Source organism: Mustela lutreola, chromosome 4, assembly GCF_030435805.1.
Source record: "Mustela lutreola isolate mMusLut2 chromosome 4, mMusLut2.pri, whole genome shotgun sequence".
NCBI classification, from domain to species: Eukaryota; Metazoa; Chordata; class Mammalia; order Carnivora; family Mustelidae; genus Mustela; species Mustela lutreola.
The window spans coordinates 162770034-162788044 of NC_081293.1; positions in this window are offsets into that span (position 1 = coordinate 162770034).

Consider the following 18011-nt stretch of genomic DNA (forward strand, 5'->3'; position numbering starts at 1 on the left):
AAACGGGTAACTTATATGGCACATGAATTATAGATCAGTGAAGTTATTATTTAAAGAAAAGTCAATCCATGAGAAGCTAGAGCCTTTTTGGGTACAGTCAGTTTGGATTTAGGAGCTAAAGTCTCTGTGGATTCTGCCATGAATAGTGAGAACCCAAGTAATCATAATCCCATTTCCTACCATTAAGGACAACTGAGACAACTGTGAGCAGATGAAGTAAATGTGACTGTTAAAATAGCCAGGATTCATAGCCTAAGAAATGACTGGATCTTCCACAGGGGCCACTCAAGACAGGAAACACGAAACTGGGCAAAATCCCGAAGAATAGGTAAGACTAAATACTTGTGAAGAAGCAGGGGCGCCAGGGTGGTTTAGTTCGTTGAGCGTCCAACTCTTGATTTCAGCTCAAGGTTGTGGGATTGAGCCTTGCCTCTGCCTCTGCACTCAGTGGGGAGTCCACTTGGGATTTTTCTCTTTCCTTCTATACCTCCCCCTTGCTCTCTCAAATACATGAATTTTTTTTTTAAGATTTTATTTATTTATTTGACAGAGAGAAAGATCATGAGTAGGCAGAGAGGGAGGGGGAAGCAGGCTCCCTGCTGAGCAGAGAGCCGGATGCGGGGCTCGATCCCAGGACCCTGGGATCCTTACCTGAGCCAAAGGCAGAGGCCTTAACCCACTGAGCCACCCAGGTGCCCCTCAAATACATAAATCTTAAAAAAAAAAAAATACTTGGGAAGAAGCATAAATGGATCCTAAAGAATGCTTTAAAAGGATTATCAAATCAGCCTGCAATTTCTTTTGTGATAACTGATCTAGGGACCTGAGATTAAAAGCAGCAACAGAATCTTTGCTTCTCCATTGTTTGATAGGTGGAGTTCATTTGCCGTCTTGTTGAATCTGAACTGGGTCAATAATATCCTTGACTACCATAATGCAAAAGAAGCAACTTTCTGGGATTTCTAAGTCTATGTCAGAAAAAGTATTTGCAGCTTTCATCTTTGTCTCTTAGAACACTTGCTTATAATAACACAGCTGCATATGGTGAAGAAGCCCAGGAAGCTCCATGGGGAGGAGCTGAAGCACATGGCCCAAAGGCTCTGTTTAGTTCCCAGCTGATGGCTAACTCTTCCTCCCAAATAACAGCCAGCAGTAACTTGCAAGCACTGCGAGTAAGCCATCCTGACCATAGCTCCTTCAGCCCCGGTAGAGCTTTTTTAAAAGAGTTTATGCTGGACGGGGCGCCTGGGTGGCTCAGTGGGTTGAGCCTCTGCCTTTGGCTAGGGTCATGATCTCAGGATCCTGGGATGGAGCCCTGCTCAGCAGGGAGCCTGCTTCCCTTCCTCTCTGCCTGCCTCTCTGCCTACTTGTGATCTCTTTCTCTGTCAAATAAATAAAATCTTTGAAAAAAAAAAAAAGTGTTTATGCTGGGAGGAGCAGAGATGAGCTGCCCACACAAGCCTTTCCCAAATTCCTGACCCACAAAATGATGAGACAATAATGTGTTGTTGTTGCTTTCAAAATATTTTATTTATTTCAGAGAGAGAGGAAGAGGGAGAGAGTGCATGTGCACAAGTGGCAATGAGGGGCAAAGAGAGGGGGAGCTGAATGTAGAGCTCAGTCCCAGTACCCTGAGATCATGACCTGAGCTAAAGGCTGAGCCACCTACAACCCCCCCCACACACATTGTTGTTTTTGTTTTCTTTTTTATTTTTATTTTTTTTTAATTTATTTATCTGACAGACAGAGATCACAAGTAGGAAGAGAGGCAGGCAGAGAGAGGAAGGGAAGCAGGCTCCTGCCCAGCAGAGGGACTGATTCCGGGCTTGATCCTAAGACCCTGGGATCATGACCCAGGCCAAAGGCAGAGGCTTTAACTCACTGAGCCACCCAGGTACCCCACATTGTTGTTTTTAAGTCATAAAGTTTTGGAAGTCATTTGTTGCAAGAGAATATTATAGTTGATATTTATGATTGCTTTCTTTAATCACACATTCTAGATTTCCCTCACCACATTTTGCTGGTCTGAGTTTCTTGATGTTATAACTCATACTTTCTTCCTCAAAGTACCCAAGCTTTTAGTTTCTTTGTCTTTTAGAAGCCACGTTTGCTTTAATTGTCCATTCACCATTATCACTTGGCATGGACGCACTGGAGACATCCAGTAAATCACCTGGGTTCTACAAATATTACTCTTTCCCCCACATAGTTTAGTAGCAAACCTAGAGCCTCATGATTACTTCACCATTATAGCAACTTTTCTGTATGCCCACCAATACAGTAGTGTGAAAAGTATGGTGGTTACCTGTCTCCTGCATCTTTTAGTCTAATGGAGACTGCTGTGTTCCCCGACAATGTCTTTACCCCTAGCAACTAGAGCATCTAGGTTGTGAGGATTTAAGATTTTATGAATACAAAGGAAACACTCATCAAGTAGATCACTGGCAGTGATAGTGAGAGGAGCCACTTCTGATTTGCACTTTTTACCTCCTGGCCCTATAGATTGTAGTTATTGAGAGATAGTTATTCATACTGGCCATCAGTTCAGTCTATATACCACACCCCAGCATTCAGTACTCAAATCCTGAAAGTATTATGCCTGAACTGGGACACCCTAGGTGAACTTTCAATAGGCCATTTAAATGTGTTTGTAGGCTGCCTGTGTCTGGTAAGGGGTACAATGTCAGATGGCGAATCCTGTGTCATTTGTTGCATCTCTTTGGCCATAAAAATGTGTCTCCTAGTCCAAGGAAGTATTATGTGGGATACTGTGTAACTTAATAAGTTTATAAGTTCTTGTATACTGTTGGTATGAAAGTCACTGCAAGCATGGAAAGCAAAGAGATATTTGCAGTATGAAATAATTCTGAAAGAACAAATACTTGCCTGCTGCTAGGTGGAAATTTTTGCAAAAACTTAAACATTGTAACAGTTCCCTGAATTTCAGAAGGCTTATACCACATCTGTCATGCATGTATCTTACCAGAGCATCTAGAATACTTATCAAGCTGTGCATGGTGTCATTAGCATAATGTCATAATAATATAAACTTGGTGTGATTTTTCACTGGAATGTCAAGATGACCAAAGTTCTTGAGGACTATATTCTGACAAAGATTGTAAGACTTACTATAGACCTGAACAAGACAGGGATTTTTCTTCTCTCTACTCTCTACATCTCAATCTCTTTACATCTTCTCTCTTCTCTCTACAGCTCAATCATAAGATGATTGAGGGGGAAAAAAAAATGTCTTTCAAAATGTAACGACACACAGACATACACAAAAGTAACCATATACAATCTTTGTTAATAAGCTTTGGTCAAGATACAGCATATGGCATGCATCTTCATGTTTTTTTTTATTTTTGTTATTTGACAGAGATCACAAGTAGGCAGAGAGGCAGGCAGAGAGAGAGAGAGGAGGAAGCAGGCTTCCCGCTGAGCAGAGTGCCCGATGTGGGGCTCGATCCCAGGACCCTGGGATCATGACCTGAGCCAAAGGCAGAGGCTTTAACCCTCTGAGCCACCCAGGCACCCCTGGCATGCCTCTTCAATTTGGAGTATGACCTGATCAGTTTTACTCCAGCTGGCCTTGATCACCCATGATTCATCTGGTTTTTCAGAGCCAACACAGATAAACTCAATGGAGATAGTATGGAATTTACCACTCCTGTGATACTCCTCTTTGATGATGGCATTGATCTTCCCTATTCCTCTGGGAATATGGCTTCCAATGTACTATATTGTCCTGTGGTGGGATGTTGCAGTTTCAATCATCTACCTAGCATTTCCTATAAAACGACCCTTATACAGATCATGGAACCCATGTGAGCCTTTCTGTTAGCTTCTGAATATATCATTCCAATTATGAAGGTAGGGCCTGAATAAATAACCACAGAGTAGGTCTCTTAATTAGTGGTTCACTGTGAGTTTCCAGTATGAATTGATACCTATGATGACATATTTTTAGCGGGGGCATCAATTCCTTAAAATCCTTCAATGTTTTTTCTACTTGTCATGGAAAATTTTATCAGTGCCATTTGTAACCTCTTTCTCTCTTTTTTTTCCATCTCCCTCAAAATCAATAAAACCCCCTCCTTCTAGCTATATACCACACTTCTTTGGGTTGCCAGACTGTCAAGATCCACTTTCACACACATTGTCCTTGCTTAAACCGGTTCATCTGTTAGTCTCTACAATTCCTTTGGCAAGTGTGATTTCTTCCCTGAGCGGAGGTTACACCTCTCAGGTTATGCTGAGAACTGATTATGGTTATCATCCTTGTGGCAATGAGGTGGTGGGTATTGAAGAGAATAGTTATCATCTGAGACAGTGGCTTAATTTGAAGCCATTGCACAGTTTCAGGCAGTATTAGCAATATAACTACCACAACATGAAGAAAGCAGTGGCTCTTTTTTGCCAGGAGGGTTAACGGAGAGTCAGAAGTTCAGTTATTCAGTTTTTCTAACCCCCAGGTCATAGGGCCCATTCTTTCATTATCAGGACATCTATTTGACAGTGGAAGACCTCAGCCATTGAACATTATTTTCCTTTGCAGTTCTGCACCCTTATAATCAGATAAATTTTTAGCATTGTTCCCTCTGGGTATAAGAGAACAGTCTTCTCTAAAGCTACCATTGAAACTCTGGTTCCACAGCATGACTGTGTTGACAAATAGCTTCTTAGAACCCATCTTTTTTTTTTTGGCAAGACTTCCCATGCTGTTCAATGAAGCCACCAAACACCAAATTCCTTACAATTATCATTACAGCATACTGACCAGAATAGTATCTCTTGATCTTCTGATTCCTTGTGTTCTACCTATACATTATGCTAATTAATCACTGGAAAGAGCTTTAGTAATTGTGGTTTCACTGTGTTTCAGGGACTGATACTACCTCATTTATCATCAGCAGTAGGGTTCCTGTTGCTTTCTGACAATGCTATTGTCAAACTACAAGTCTGATGGCCTGCTGGGTCCCTTCTGACCTCAATTGCCTTAGCCTAGATTTCCTAGAAGACAGCATCTAAAATAAATCTTCCATCCAGGGGGTCAAAAGTGAGGAGAAAGGAAGCAACCCAGTAATAGAGGAAAATCAAATAAATATGATGTATTATAGAGTTGACCACAGCTTCAAAAGAGTACATAGCTGGTGGCTAGGTAATAAATGATATACCTGCAGAGGTCGTATGTAATCACTGCATTTTAGAATAATCCATTTGAGGAAGGAAGTCTTAGAATACTCCATCAAGGGAAGGAAGAGAAGGCAATTTATCTGCCAGCCCTTTCTTTCACTGGTTAATGTTTGACCCTTTGGGCCCTAGTGTTTCACTCTTTAGTAGTGTATTACATACATTCTCTGGGATAACAGGAAAGTATGGAACTTATAGAATTAACTGAGTCACACCTGGGCCTTAGAGCTGCTGTCTCCCACTGAAGTGTGTATGATGTATGTGAAATTCTAACCTTGCTCTTAGAGAAGTCTAAGACAACTAAAGTTTATAAGAAATGAGGTAATAGCAGTAGAATTTGGGGCTTGAAGGTTATACGTTTTGAAAAAATAATCACTAGAACATATGCATAATTCATGCGGAAAGGCAATTGTATAAAAATATATAAGGAATTGTTTATTGAGGTCCAGTAGAGCACAATTCTTGCCTATGCTCAACCATTCCATTATTTCAGGATTATATTGGCTGTAGATAAGACATGAACTGGATATATCCTCTGATATTAAGAAGAATTTGTCCACCAGTGTTTGATTAATATTGTGGACAGTTTTTTATTTTTTCATTATGGGTTATTTCCTGAAGGATTTCAGGAATGTCCTTTGAAGTTACCTTATGCCAGTATTCAGCCAACCTAACTTTGCTATTACTTATCTTGTATTCCAGTCATTCTCAGTATTCTATTTCAGAACTGGTAGCCAAATTTTGTGTGTCTATAAATGAAATTTTTAACCTTCTCCATAGATTTTTCATTTGCTTTACAGGAGATCTTTGCACAGGACCCTAGTCAGCGTAACTGGCTTAACCATAATGACCTGAATAAGCATTTCCTCTATATGCATTTTTAATGTCTTTTATGGTGGGTCTGTACTTTTATAACCATAATTTCATCAGGTAGCATCAAACATCAAGCAGTTCATATATTTGTTGTCCATTTTATACAGGAGTACCTGAGAAGGATAAGAATCATCTTTGTTTTCATAGTTCATTTCAAAGTTATGAATTATGAAAACCTATCAGCTGTGATTATATTTAGCCTTTTATATTAATCAAATTAACCTACAAAGTGTTGTAAGTTTAGTCACTTGAGTTGATTTCTTCCAGTACGAAGCTGGCTTCTGTGAGGGAGTCTGCAGTAGTTATTCAAACCAGCCATATATTTTCCCTTTTCATTTGTGAGATAAGGCATATTGAGTAAGGATTTTTAAAGAGAATTTCTAAATATGTTCTGAAAATGGATAATTTTTGAACTATAGAAACATAATCACTAGATTTTCCAATTAAATACGAAAGTTAAGCTTGCTAAATTGAGAGATTAGATATATGTTTCATATGAGAAAGAGAAGTATGAATATTTTATATTTATGTTTTATTTAATTAGCGTATTTAAGCTGAAAATTTTTGGATGATTTCAGTTAGCAGTAGAGATTGTGTGTATGTGATGACCTCCAGTCTGAAGGTGCGTCTATCATGAAAACTGAATAGATTTTTTTTTTAAGGATCTGTTTTTTTAGGAGCAGTTTTTGGTTCACAGCAAAATTGAGAGGTAAGTGCATAGATTTTTCATATATCCCCTGCACATGCACAGCCTTCCCCATTACCATTGTTACAGAATGGTACATTTGTTATAATTGATGAACCTACATTGACACATACTTATCACCCAGAGTTCGTAGTTTACATTAGGGTTTATTCTTGGTGCTGTACATTTTGTGGGTTTGTCATGAAATAAATAATAACATGTATCCATTATTATGGTATCATATAGTATATTTTCCCTGTTCTAAACATCCTCTCTTCTTTGCCTATTTATCCTTTCCTCCCCACTAACCCCTGGCAACCACTGATCTTTTTACTGTCTCCATAGTTTTGCCTTTTTCAGAATGTAATATAGCTGGAATTATACAGTATATAGTCTTTTTTGGATTGGCTTCTTTTACTTTGTAATATTCATCTAAGTTTGCTCTGTGGTTTTTTTTTTTTTTTTTTTTTTTTTTTTTCATGGCATGGTATCTCATTTCTTTCTAGCACTGCATTACTATTCCACAGTTTATCCATTCACCTCCTGACGGACATCTTGGTTACTTCCAAGTTTTGACGGTTGTGAATAAAGCTGCTATAAACATCCATGTACAGGTTTCCATGTAGATAAAAGTTTTAAAACTGAGTAGTTTTTCTAATTTACCAGAGGTTTCACAGTCTTTGTGAGGAAGAAGATATGCCTTTATTAGAGCCTACTTAGTTAGGCTATAAGCAGTGGCCTTTGACTTGTGTTGCGTTGTTGAGTTAATGCCCTAGAGCATGGCCTAAACTTTCTCTTGCAGACAAAATTATAATGATTTGGTAGGACCATAGAAGTAGTGTTGAAGAGATATTTTGAGCTCACTTAAGACTTCTTCAGTTTCTGTGACTCATGGAGTGGTTCTGAGATGTTTTATTTAATCATATTATAAAAGAGCATTCCAGGGGTGCCTGGGTGGCTAAGTCAGTTAAGCATCTGCCTTCAGCTTGGGTCATGATCCCAGGGTCCTGGAATCAAACCCCAAACTGGGCTCTGTGCTCAGTGGGGAGCCTGCTTCTCTGTCTCCCTTTGCCTGCTGCCCCCCTTGCTTGTGCTCTTTCTCCCCACCCCCACCATCAAATAAATAAAGAAATAAATCTTAAAAGAAAAAAGAGTTTCTATTTCAGAAAATTTTGGTATCTGATATGTACAATTATCTGTTTAATATGAGAAATTTCTGTAATTGTCTTTTAGTTATTCATCTTGAGAAGTATAGGATAATCTGTATCGTAATCTTCCCTTGAATAATGCCCTTCATTTAGTTGTTAGATCATAGCCTAGAATGAGCAGTTGTTTTGTAGAGTTAGAATTTTTCATTAGAAGCTTGGTGTCCCTTGTTATTTATCTTGATGAATAGATGTATGGAGTCAGTTTTTGAGTTTCCAGATTAAGGAGACATTTACTTAATGGAAGATATCTACTTATTAGACTAGAATTAGTCCACAAAGGATCTGTATATTCCTAAGATCTTCTAGCAAAACGTGGGAGAAGTAAGGTGGATTTTCAGCAAATCGCTAAGTATAAAACTCTTGAGATGGATATTAATTTTCCCAGGAGAAAGCAAATAAATATTGACTATTTTTAAATCCTTTTTGGCTCTAATCTAAGCTGAACATAGATATATTAATGTAAAAAATTTGGCCTCAGAGGGCACTAGAATATGGGTTAGGAATGAATGGGAAATAAGGAATTTGTGTTTTGTAAATTACTAACTGAATTTGGAAGAATTGTAGATGCTTGGCCACTGGGCCTTTTATTAGCTAAAATTGGTACATGTAGGGGTAGATAAAAAGATAGTCCATCATCCATTAATCAGGGTGTGACTGGCTCAAACTATTCTTCGACTTCTGCTTGAGAGGGTATTGAAAGCTTTAGGTAAAAGTTTGAAGAAAAAATCTCACATAACAGTGTACAGGGATTCCCTTTTCTTACACATCCTCACCAATACTTGTGATCTTCTGTCTTTTTGATAATAAATACTCTAACAGGCATGAGGTGATATCTCATTGTGGTTTTTATTTAAGAAATACTCTAAGGAAAGAATAACTTATTTAGGTGATCGGGGAAAAAGTGGAAAGAATAGAAGTGGTATAATTTGTGGGTAAAAATCAGTAAGAGTAGAGAAATAAAAAGATATACAGGAGGGGAAAATTCAGTTTGGAATGAGATTTATTTTTCCCTTTTAGTTTATGCTGAGGAGTTGTTGGGAGTGTCTCTCACTCTTAACCATATTTTGGTTTTAGGCTCTTAGTATGTTCATAAAAGACAGCTGACCATAGATTGTTATTTTGTTTTACTTCTTTTCAAGCGTTCCTTTTAACTGTATTATTCTTGACGTGTCATGATGCCATTGTATTTCTAATTCACTCTTAGTGTAATATCCCCATTTATCAATATAGGCAAAATTATTTGGGGTATAGTAAGACAAAATATAGGAAGCATAAGTTCTGCCAGAAGGAAGTCACAGCTTTAATGTAGAGATGAGCCCATGATAAGCAAGAGGACCCACCAGGATATGAATCAACTGTGTGAATGGCATCTCAACTTACTCAATTAAATAGAGGGTGTGATCAATGTCTCAACAGTTGTTGCACTCAGTATATTGACTAACCAAAGCAGGATTTTTTTCAGAATTTGCTGTCATAAAGGTTTTTTCATAATCCAGAAGCAAGATTTAATCCATTATCTTTCTTATGAATTGGTCACTGGTCTAACAGACCTATAAACATTTGACATGTAAAACTGTCTTCCCTATAGTGTTGATTCTGTGTATGGTGTGTGGCTACTAACAGAATGTGTAAAATTTTGTAGTGAAGTCATACATGTGCATTTTAACTCCTATGTATTTTATACTTCTTGCAATTATTGGTATAATGAAAAAATACAGTGTGTGTGTGTGTGTGTGTGTGTGTGTGTGTGTGTTCACATTGGTCATTTTTTTCCACCAACTCTCCTTACCTCCTATGAATTCTCCATTGCTTAAATGAGTTTATTTTAGGTATAATATATATGAGTAATTTTAAAGATCTTCCTAGATCTCTCCAAATCCAAGATGCTTGGATTTTTGGGAAGCTATTAACTATAGGAAGTGTTGGACCTCACCCAAGAAGCTGATCTCCATGTTTACTGAAGTAAATTATTCATTTTCTGCTAGAAAAATGAGCCCATTTTTATCACATTATTTTTATTTTCCTCTTTTTCCCTGAGCATTTTTTAAAAGATTTATTTTTTTGAGAGAGAGAGAGAGAGAGAGAGAGCACATGCAGAGAGGCAGAGGGAGAGGGAGAAGGAGAGAAACAGACTTCCAGCTGAGTGTGGAGCTCAACATGGGGCTCCATCCTATGACCCACGACACAATGACCTGAGACAAAAATCAAGCGTCGGACACTTAATTGACTCAGCCACCCAGGTGGCCCCCCACCACCTGCTTTTTTTCTAACTTAGGTAGTTTTCATGGGAAAATCATCAAACAGCAACAAATTATTTTAAATTTCATTTGTGAATTTCTAATAACAGGGGTGATTTGTAGTATGTATTCAGAATTCCAAAATTTTGATTTTGCTAGGGGACTGTTTTTACTAAATTTGCTTCTTAACTAAGTCTTTTTCTAAGCCAGAATATTCTCAACATGCTTGCATATCTTCAAAGCTTCATTTCTATTAAGGTATAGAATTTCATAACATAGAAATTCATAGCATAGTCCTTCATATCTCAGTTGGGTATTTTCCAGTGATATCTCATCAGATGATACATTGTCCCATCTGATCAGTCAGGATTCTCTTTTCTAAGAATTCTAGAATGTGAGAGTCTTTGACTCACCAATATCTGTTCATTATTTTTGCTAGCTTATTTTTTAACTCCTATTTCTTGTGTGATTTATGTATGCTTGCTACATTTCAATGGAGACACTTCAAAGATAGTTTATCTCTCCTTGAGAAAAAAAGATGTTTTAAAGTGCCCCTCATTTTTTTTTCTAAGAACAAAATCAGCAAAATATCAAACGATGAAATACCCTCATGTCACCAGAATCCATATGTAGTAGGCATACCAGTATTTTCGCCTACCAAGCAAACATGGGATCAGACCATTCATTGATTTTGTCTGGGAAATGAAACAAAGTTAAGGGTGCTTGAATTATGGAGTAAAATTTTGATTATTTCATGAGTTAACGGACCAGACTTGATGCCATTTAAATATATAGTGACCTATGATAAGTGAAACCTTAGACTATCACATGAGAAAATCTTAAAATTGTTTTTTGTTTCAAGTTTGAGAACTGATTTTTCCTCCTGTCTCACTCATACCCAAACTATATTCCATGCAGCTTCTTCCTCCATCTTCCTTCGAAGCTCTTTTTTCTAGGATCTCCAATAGCCTCTTAATTGCCCAATTTAGAGATTTCAGGGCATTTGATGTCTTCTGAGTTTTCTCAGCTGCATTTCATATCTATGCCATCATACTTTTTATTGCAGTTCTTCTGTGTTTTCTGAGGTACAGTACTTGGCTTATAATCTTGTCACCACTGAGATTCTGTGCTTGCCTTTCTATTCCTTACATTGTCTCCCTGAGTCATTTCATCCATTCCTATGGCTTCAAACTCTGTAGAAGCACAAGTACTAATTCTGTATTTTCATCCTAGACTGTTACCAACTCTAGGCCTGGCTGGGGTTCCTATATGTCACATGCTGAACTCAGAGGCTTTGCTCCTTAAGCATTTCTTCACATAGTCTGATTTCAGTTAAGAAAACTATTATCCACTTACATCTGAAGTTTGAAGCTGCATATTCGAGAGTTATCTTCATCAAGTTTTTGTTTTTGTTTTTTTCCTTTCTGAATCCATCTTATCTTTTTTACCCTTATTTCTCATTTGTCATTTCTCATTGTCTGTTTATTAGTTTCCCAACTAGTGGCTTTCTCTAGCTTTATGCAGTCCGTTTTCCACAATCATAGCAGAATAATCTTTCAAATATCAAATGAGTAATTCATCTTAAATTGAATCTGATATATAAAGTTAGGTCTAAGTTGGTTTCTTAAAATTGTAAGCTGGTTGTTCTAAATGTGTTTACCAAATAGCTCATATTTGATTTGTGATGTCTATATTATTGTATAATCAATTCTTAGAGACAGTTTAATGTAGTTTTTCACATAGGAATGGAGATGGATGAAAATAATAGAGAATAAAGAGAGTTCTTTTTGTTTCCCTGTTCATTTTAATAACCTTATTCTCTGAGTATTTCCCAAAATAATGTATGGATAATCTTATTCTCTTTTGTGGTTACCAACAAAGACTTTACCATTGCTGACACCTGTGCTTTAGAAGATCTTTTAGATATGTGTTATATTTATCCAGAAAACAGTGTTTTACTTGTCATTTGACATTTAAAATAACTGAGAGTCAATCTCTAGTTTTAATTAGAATTGTCACATGAATGCATGTGACATGAATACTATCCTCAGCTCAGGCTGTTAGCAGTAAGTTATTTGTTTAGCTAAATGATAAATTGAAAAAAAAAATTGCAAAGCAGTCCAAAAAATTGATGCTGGTTGGCTGTTTCATTCATAATATAATTATTGAGATTGTAGTTATATCTTTCAGTGTATACCTGGGAAATGTATGGAAGGTTAATTTTTTAAGACATCAACATGTCTAAAAATGGCTTTCATATATACCTACACTTAGCTGATAGTTTTGGGTGTCTATTCTGGTTTCAGAAATATTTTTTTCTTAGAATTCTCAAAGTATGGGGCACCTGGCTGGCTCAGTGGGTTAAGCCTCTGTCTTCGGCTCAGGTCACAATCTCAGGGTCCTGGGATCAAGCCCTGCATCAGGTCCTCTGCTTGGCAGGGAGCCTGCTTCCCCCTCTCTCTCTCCACCTGCTTCTCTGGCAACTTGTGATCTCTGTCTGTCAAATAAATAAACAGAATTTTTAAATAAATAAAAAAAGAAAATAAAAAGAAGTGTTGATGTATCATTTTTTTCCAGTTGTGGTAGGCAGAATTCTAAGGTGATCTCCTAAGATTTTGAGCCAAAAACCTCCACCCTCAATATCTAATCATTTTCCTTATCCCCTACCATCTCTGAGTGATGGCTGATCACCCTGGCCTTCCTTCAAGAATCTTGTCATGTCAGTTTAGCCAGAATGCCCCTAAACCCCTGATATTTCCTATTTTCCATCCACTCACTCTCACCTGGTTCCTTGGCCACACATTCTTACTTTTCCTTGTATTTGGAATTGAGCCCAGCTTTGTCTTGTACTGCTAAATCCTACTGCAGTGGTCCCTATACCCACCAGGACAGTCCTGAATAAAGTGTGCCTTACTACTTTACCAAGTGTTGTGAATAAACATTTTCTTCTAAATAACTGTCTCCCAGTTATTTAATCAAACATTAATCTAAGTATTGCTACAGAGGAATCGTGCAGAAATACTTAAGGTCTGAATCAGTCAGCTTTAAGACTGGGAGATTATTTGGTGGTCCTGACCCAGTCAAATAAGTCTTTTAAAAGCAGAGAGTTTTCTTTAGATAGTCACAGAAGAGGAAGCCAAATATTTGAAGCATTAGAAGGTTTCAGTGCACTTTTACTGCTTTTAAGCAGGTGGAAGCCTTTGGGGTGAGAAATGGGAGTGGCTAAGAATTAAGAGCAGGCCCTGGATGACAACTAGTGGGGAACCAAGGACCTCAGTACTACCACAAGAAACTGAATTCTGCCAACCACAGTGAGCCTGGAAGTGGATCTTTCCATTGGTCTTCAAATGAGAACTCAACTCAGATGACACCTTGATTTCAGCCTAAGCAGAGAGTCCAGGCATGCCTTATTGGACTTCTGACCTACAGAACTGTGCAGTAATACATAAATGAGGATTGTTTTAAGCTGCTTAGTTTTGATAATTTGTTATGCAGCAATAGAAAACGAATACACCAGTTTTTTATATTCACATGTATTTGAGAAATCTGAAACCATTCTAATCTAAAATATATCTTTCTTCCACAGGGAAATTTTTAGAATTTTCTTTTTGACCCAGTGTTTTGAAATTTCTTAATTATATATTTTAACAAGAATCTATTTCCATCCTTTTTTCTGGATACATGAAGTTTTGTTTATTGTTTATTGTTTTTGTTTGTTTTTTGCTTTTTTTTTATAATGAGGGAAATCTTTTTGGCCCAGGAAAATTTTCATGAATCATTTTTTAATTTTTTCCCTTACTATTTTCTCTGTAATGTCTTTCTAGAACTCCCACTGTTCATATGTTGGGCATACTTGATTAATGAACCAATTTTCTTATATTTTCTCCAATTTTCTATTTCCTCTTCTTAATGTTCTTTTTCCTACTTGATTTAACCAATTTCATTTTCTAACACTTTTATTGGGTTTCTCATTTCTGCTATCATATTATTCATTGCTATGATCTCTTTTCTCCCTCTGATTTTCAGTTTGTTTAGCATGCAGTTACTGTTGTGGGTATTATCTTTCTATATATCTATATCTATATCTATATGCATGTGTGCATGTGTGTGTGTTTAAGTCTTCTCCACAAGTTTGTCTTTGCACCAAACTTCATATTTCTGTTTGTGGTGTCTGTGTGTACCTTTCATATTAGGATATTTCTTGGAATGTCTAGTGCTTCTTGGCTCTCTGGTCATATATGAAAGGATTGCGTATGATGGAATTGTCATCTGAGAGTTTCATTATAGGGTGAATCAGGAGGGCTCTTTTAATGGAAAACTTCCATTATAATTTGTAAATTTTTTCTCTGATACCACAGAGAGGAATCTTTCACAATCACTTGGTGAAGAGTATAAGCTTTACTCTTACAACTGTGGCAAATAAGTTAGCTGCCTATAACTCTAGGAATAGAACAAAGGAAGAAAGGTACAGTCTTGATACTCCATATATAACCATATATAAACTTTCATTAGTTCTTCTGTTATCCATATGGCACCTCTGGCTGTTGTCTTCTAGTTCAGAAAGAAATTCATTCTTCAGAGAATATGTTTTCTGTTCTAGCTGAGTGTGAGGTAGGAGGTGTACCAGTGACCTGGTTTTTCCCATTGGGGAAAGGACTGTAGCAGGGTCCTAGAGGAAGCTGGGAGTGGGAGAAAATTTTTTTCAACGTGTTTTCCTGTTTGGAAAACTTCATACTTCAAACTTCATACTCATACTTCCTTCAGAGATCTCATAGTATTGGGGAGATTCTAAAGTGCAAACCAAATTGCTTCTCATTGCATGCCTTCTGAATTGGAATTAGTTTTCCATTGTTCAAAACCAGACATTATTTATTCTGATTTTCAGATTCCAGATTTTGCTTCTATCATCTTTTCTCCTTTTCTTTGTTTTTTTACAAGTTTATGGATTTTAAAAACTTATTGTAATGTTGTTTTAGTAGAGGTTAGGGATAAATATTAGCCATATTTTTAGAGAAGTCTTTTTAAAAACATATCATACCGTGTCACATCTCTGCTCAAAACCTATCAGTGGCTTCTCTTCCACTGGAATGGAACACATGGTTCTACCTGTATGGCTCCAACTGTCTGCTTCTTTGCCATATTTTGTACTGCTCTGTCTTCATCAGTATGCTTTAGATACTGACCTCTATTCTATTCCTCTATTATGTTTGATTTTTTCCTACTTCGGAGTTTTTTATACTTTGTTTCCTGTACATGAACTGTTTATTTTCCCCTCCATAGCCCTTTCCCCACATTCTTTACCAGGTTAACTCTTACTTATCCTACACTTTAAATGTCATCTTCTCTAGGAAGCCCTTTCTCACCTCCCAGTCTTAAGAACGTTGTTTAATTACTTGTGAGTCTGTTGCCTGACACAGTTAGCAATTACATCTTAGTGTGATTTGCTTCTTTTGTGTCTGTCTCCCTGCTTGTCTTTAACTTCCTGAAGAGAAGACTGCAGGTTTTATTGACCAGTGTATTGATGAGAGCCTCTGGCAGTTACAGATACATAATTAGCCTGACTAAATTTTCTTGAGTATGTAGATAAGTTGATGGGTAAGTAGAGTTGCCTCTTTCAGGCTGTGAGTTTCATAAGGAAAAATGGGAGAACATATGGGAAGAATGCTGAGAAGTATGTGACTGAACTTACTGTTGATGCACAAAGGGAACTCTCTGAAGGAGTTTCTGAAGAATGTAATTAAATTGAGGACTCTACTATGCCCCTTTCTTTGAGTGTTATATATTTCTTTAGAGAATTTAAATTATCCTTTATTAGGTGTATAATTTTGAGCATGATGCATGCATCCTTTGATTCTTAATTTTCTCATTTATGAAGTTGGCATAATAGTTCCTATTTTAAGTACATTGGCTTTTTCAAGGATTGCTTAATATACACATGTAAAGCCATTAGTACTCTGCTTGAATATTGAATTTAATTCTTATAGTTTCTTTACCTCTTCATTTCCTCTGTGTCTTATGTTGATTCAATATAAGGAAGATACCTTTTCTAGGTAGTGAAAGATTTATAATAAGTTACCATGGGACACTGAAATGTGCTTTTCTGCTGCCTTAAAAATTAGGACAGACCTACCTGTCAGATCTTGAGTGGTAAGTCAGCCTATGAATTAAATGAATTCTTGAGATCTTTTAGGCTTGGAGAGTCTAAAGTAGAAGAGTGTAACTAGTACTAGGCATATCATTTATGATGTAGAACACTCCTGTATACCAACAGTCATAGGGCTGTGATTACTCTAAAAATTGGACCATCTTACAAGGCTTAATGCATATTAGGAAAAAATATATATCTGTATAGTAAAGAGGCAAAGTTATATTTATCATGTCCTTGAAGGCAGGAGATCCTGTCTTATGTGTTCTGGATTCATCAATATATGACGCATGATGTGATATCCATTATTCAGCTAATTTGAAATTAATTTGCTAAAAGGAGAGCCGTGGTGTTTTGTTGTTCTTGTTGTTGTTGCTGCTGTTAGAACAGGAAAGAATTATCTAAGCACTCAGCATTTTGACATTCTTTTATTTTTAATTTTTTAGAAGACTTTATTTATTTGACAGAGAGAAGTACAAGCAGGGGGGGGGCTGCAAGCAGATGGAGAGGGAGATGCAGGGAGCCTGCTTCTGCAACTCAGAGCTCAAACCCAGGACGCTGGGATCATGACCTGAACTGAAGGGAGACGCTTAACTGACTGAGCCACACAGGCACACCTTGACGTTCTTTAAAGAGCAAGCTTTCTCAGGTCAATTTTGTTTTTTTCAGTCAACAAATATTAGTTGAGAACTTACTACATATAGAGAACTATTAACTATATATTTAGTAAAATACTGTAGAAAAATACCACTCCATGATCATTGCTTGCTTTCTTTAAATTTTGACTTAATAAGTTGTAAGTTCTTATGAAAAGTCAAAATAACCAAAACTGACTAGAAAAGGAGAGGTCATATTCAAATGGGAAGATCAGCTAATGCTTCTTGGAGAAGGTGACACTAGTGCTGCCTATTAAAAGGTACTCATTAATTTGATAACTGTAGTTAAAATTTGGTCCATATCATCAGTAGAGACTCAACACATTTTAAAGTGATACCAAATAAACTGGCTTGATTGGATCATTGAGTTCATGTATGGTAGTTGTTAGAGTTTAGGTTAGATAAGAATTTGGGGGGGGCAGATTCTCTCTGCCCCAACCTGCCAGAATTCCTAATTGTTCTGCCAGTATCAGTCTCCTGGAAAAATTGTACTTGGACTCCCTATACTACATTAGGTCGTCTTGTACCTTTTGCCTATAGGCTTCTTTTTAAATGTTCACCTGCCTAGGGACCAGAGTTACAGAGAAGGATTGAGCCTGATAGCTATACCAGCTGCCATAGTGTATTAGATTTGGATTGTAATTCATGATCTACATCTACATCATCTACATTTTCTACATAAAAGTGTGTCTCAGTCACATGATCTAAGGTAGTCTTTTTCACACGCAGCCCGATGAATTGATAGCACTCAAAGTGCTGCCATTGGGTTGGGGCAGTTTCTGGGTCATGCTATTGAACTGAATTGTGCAAAGAATGACATAGATTTTTTTTTAGTTGCCGGAGTATTGAGTTCAAATGCTCAAAGTACAAGTAGGTGTTGATGTTCCAACTTTTGCAGGGGATTTTCTAAGTACTCAGTTAAATTGTCCTTTGTGTATATTAGTGGGTAGGAAGAAGAGTGGGCTGGGGGCTCTTTCTGAGCTCAATTGGATTCATAGGCAATGGTGATGGAGT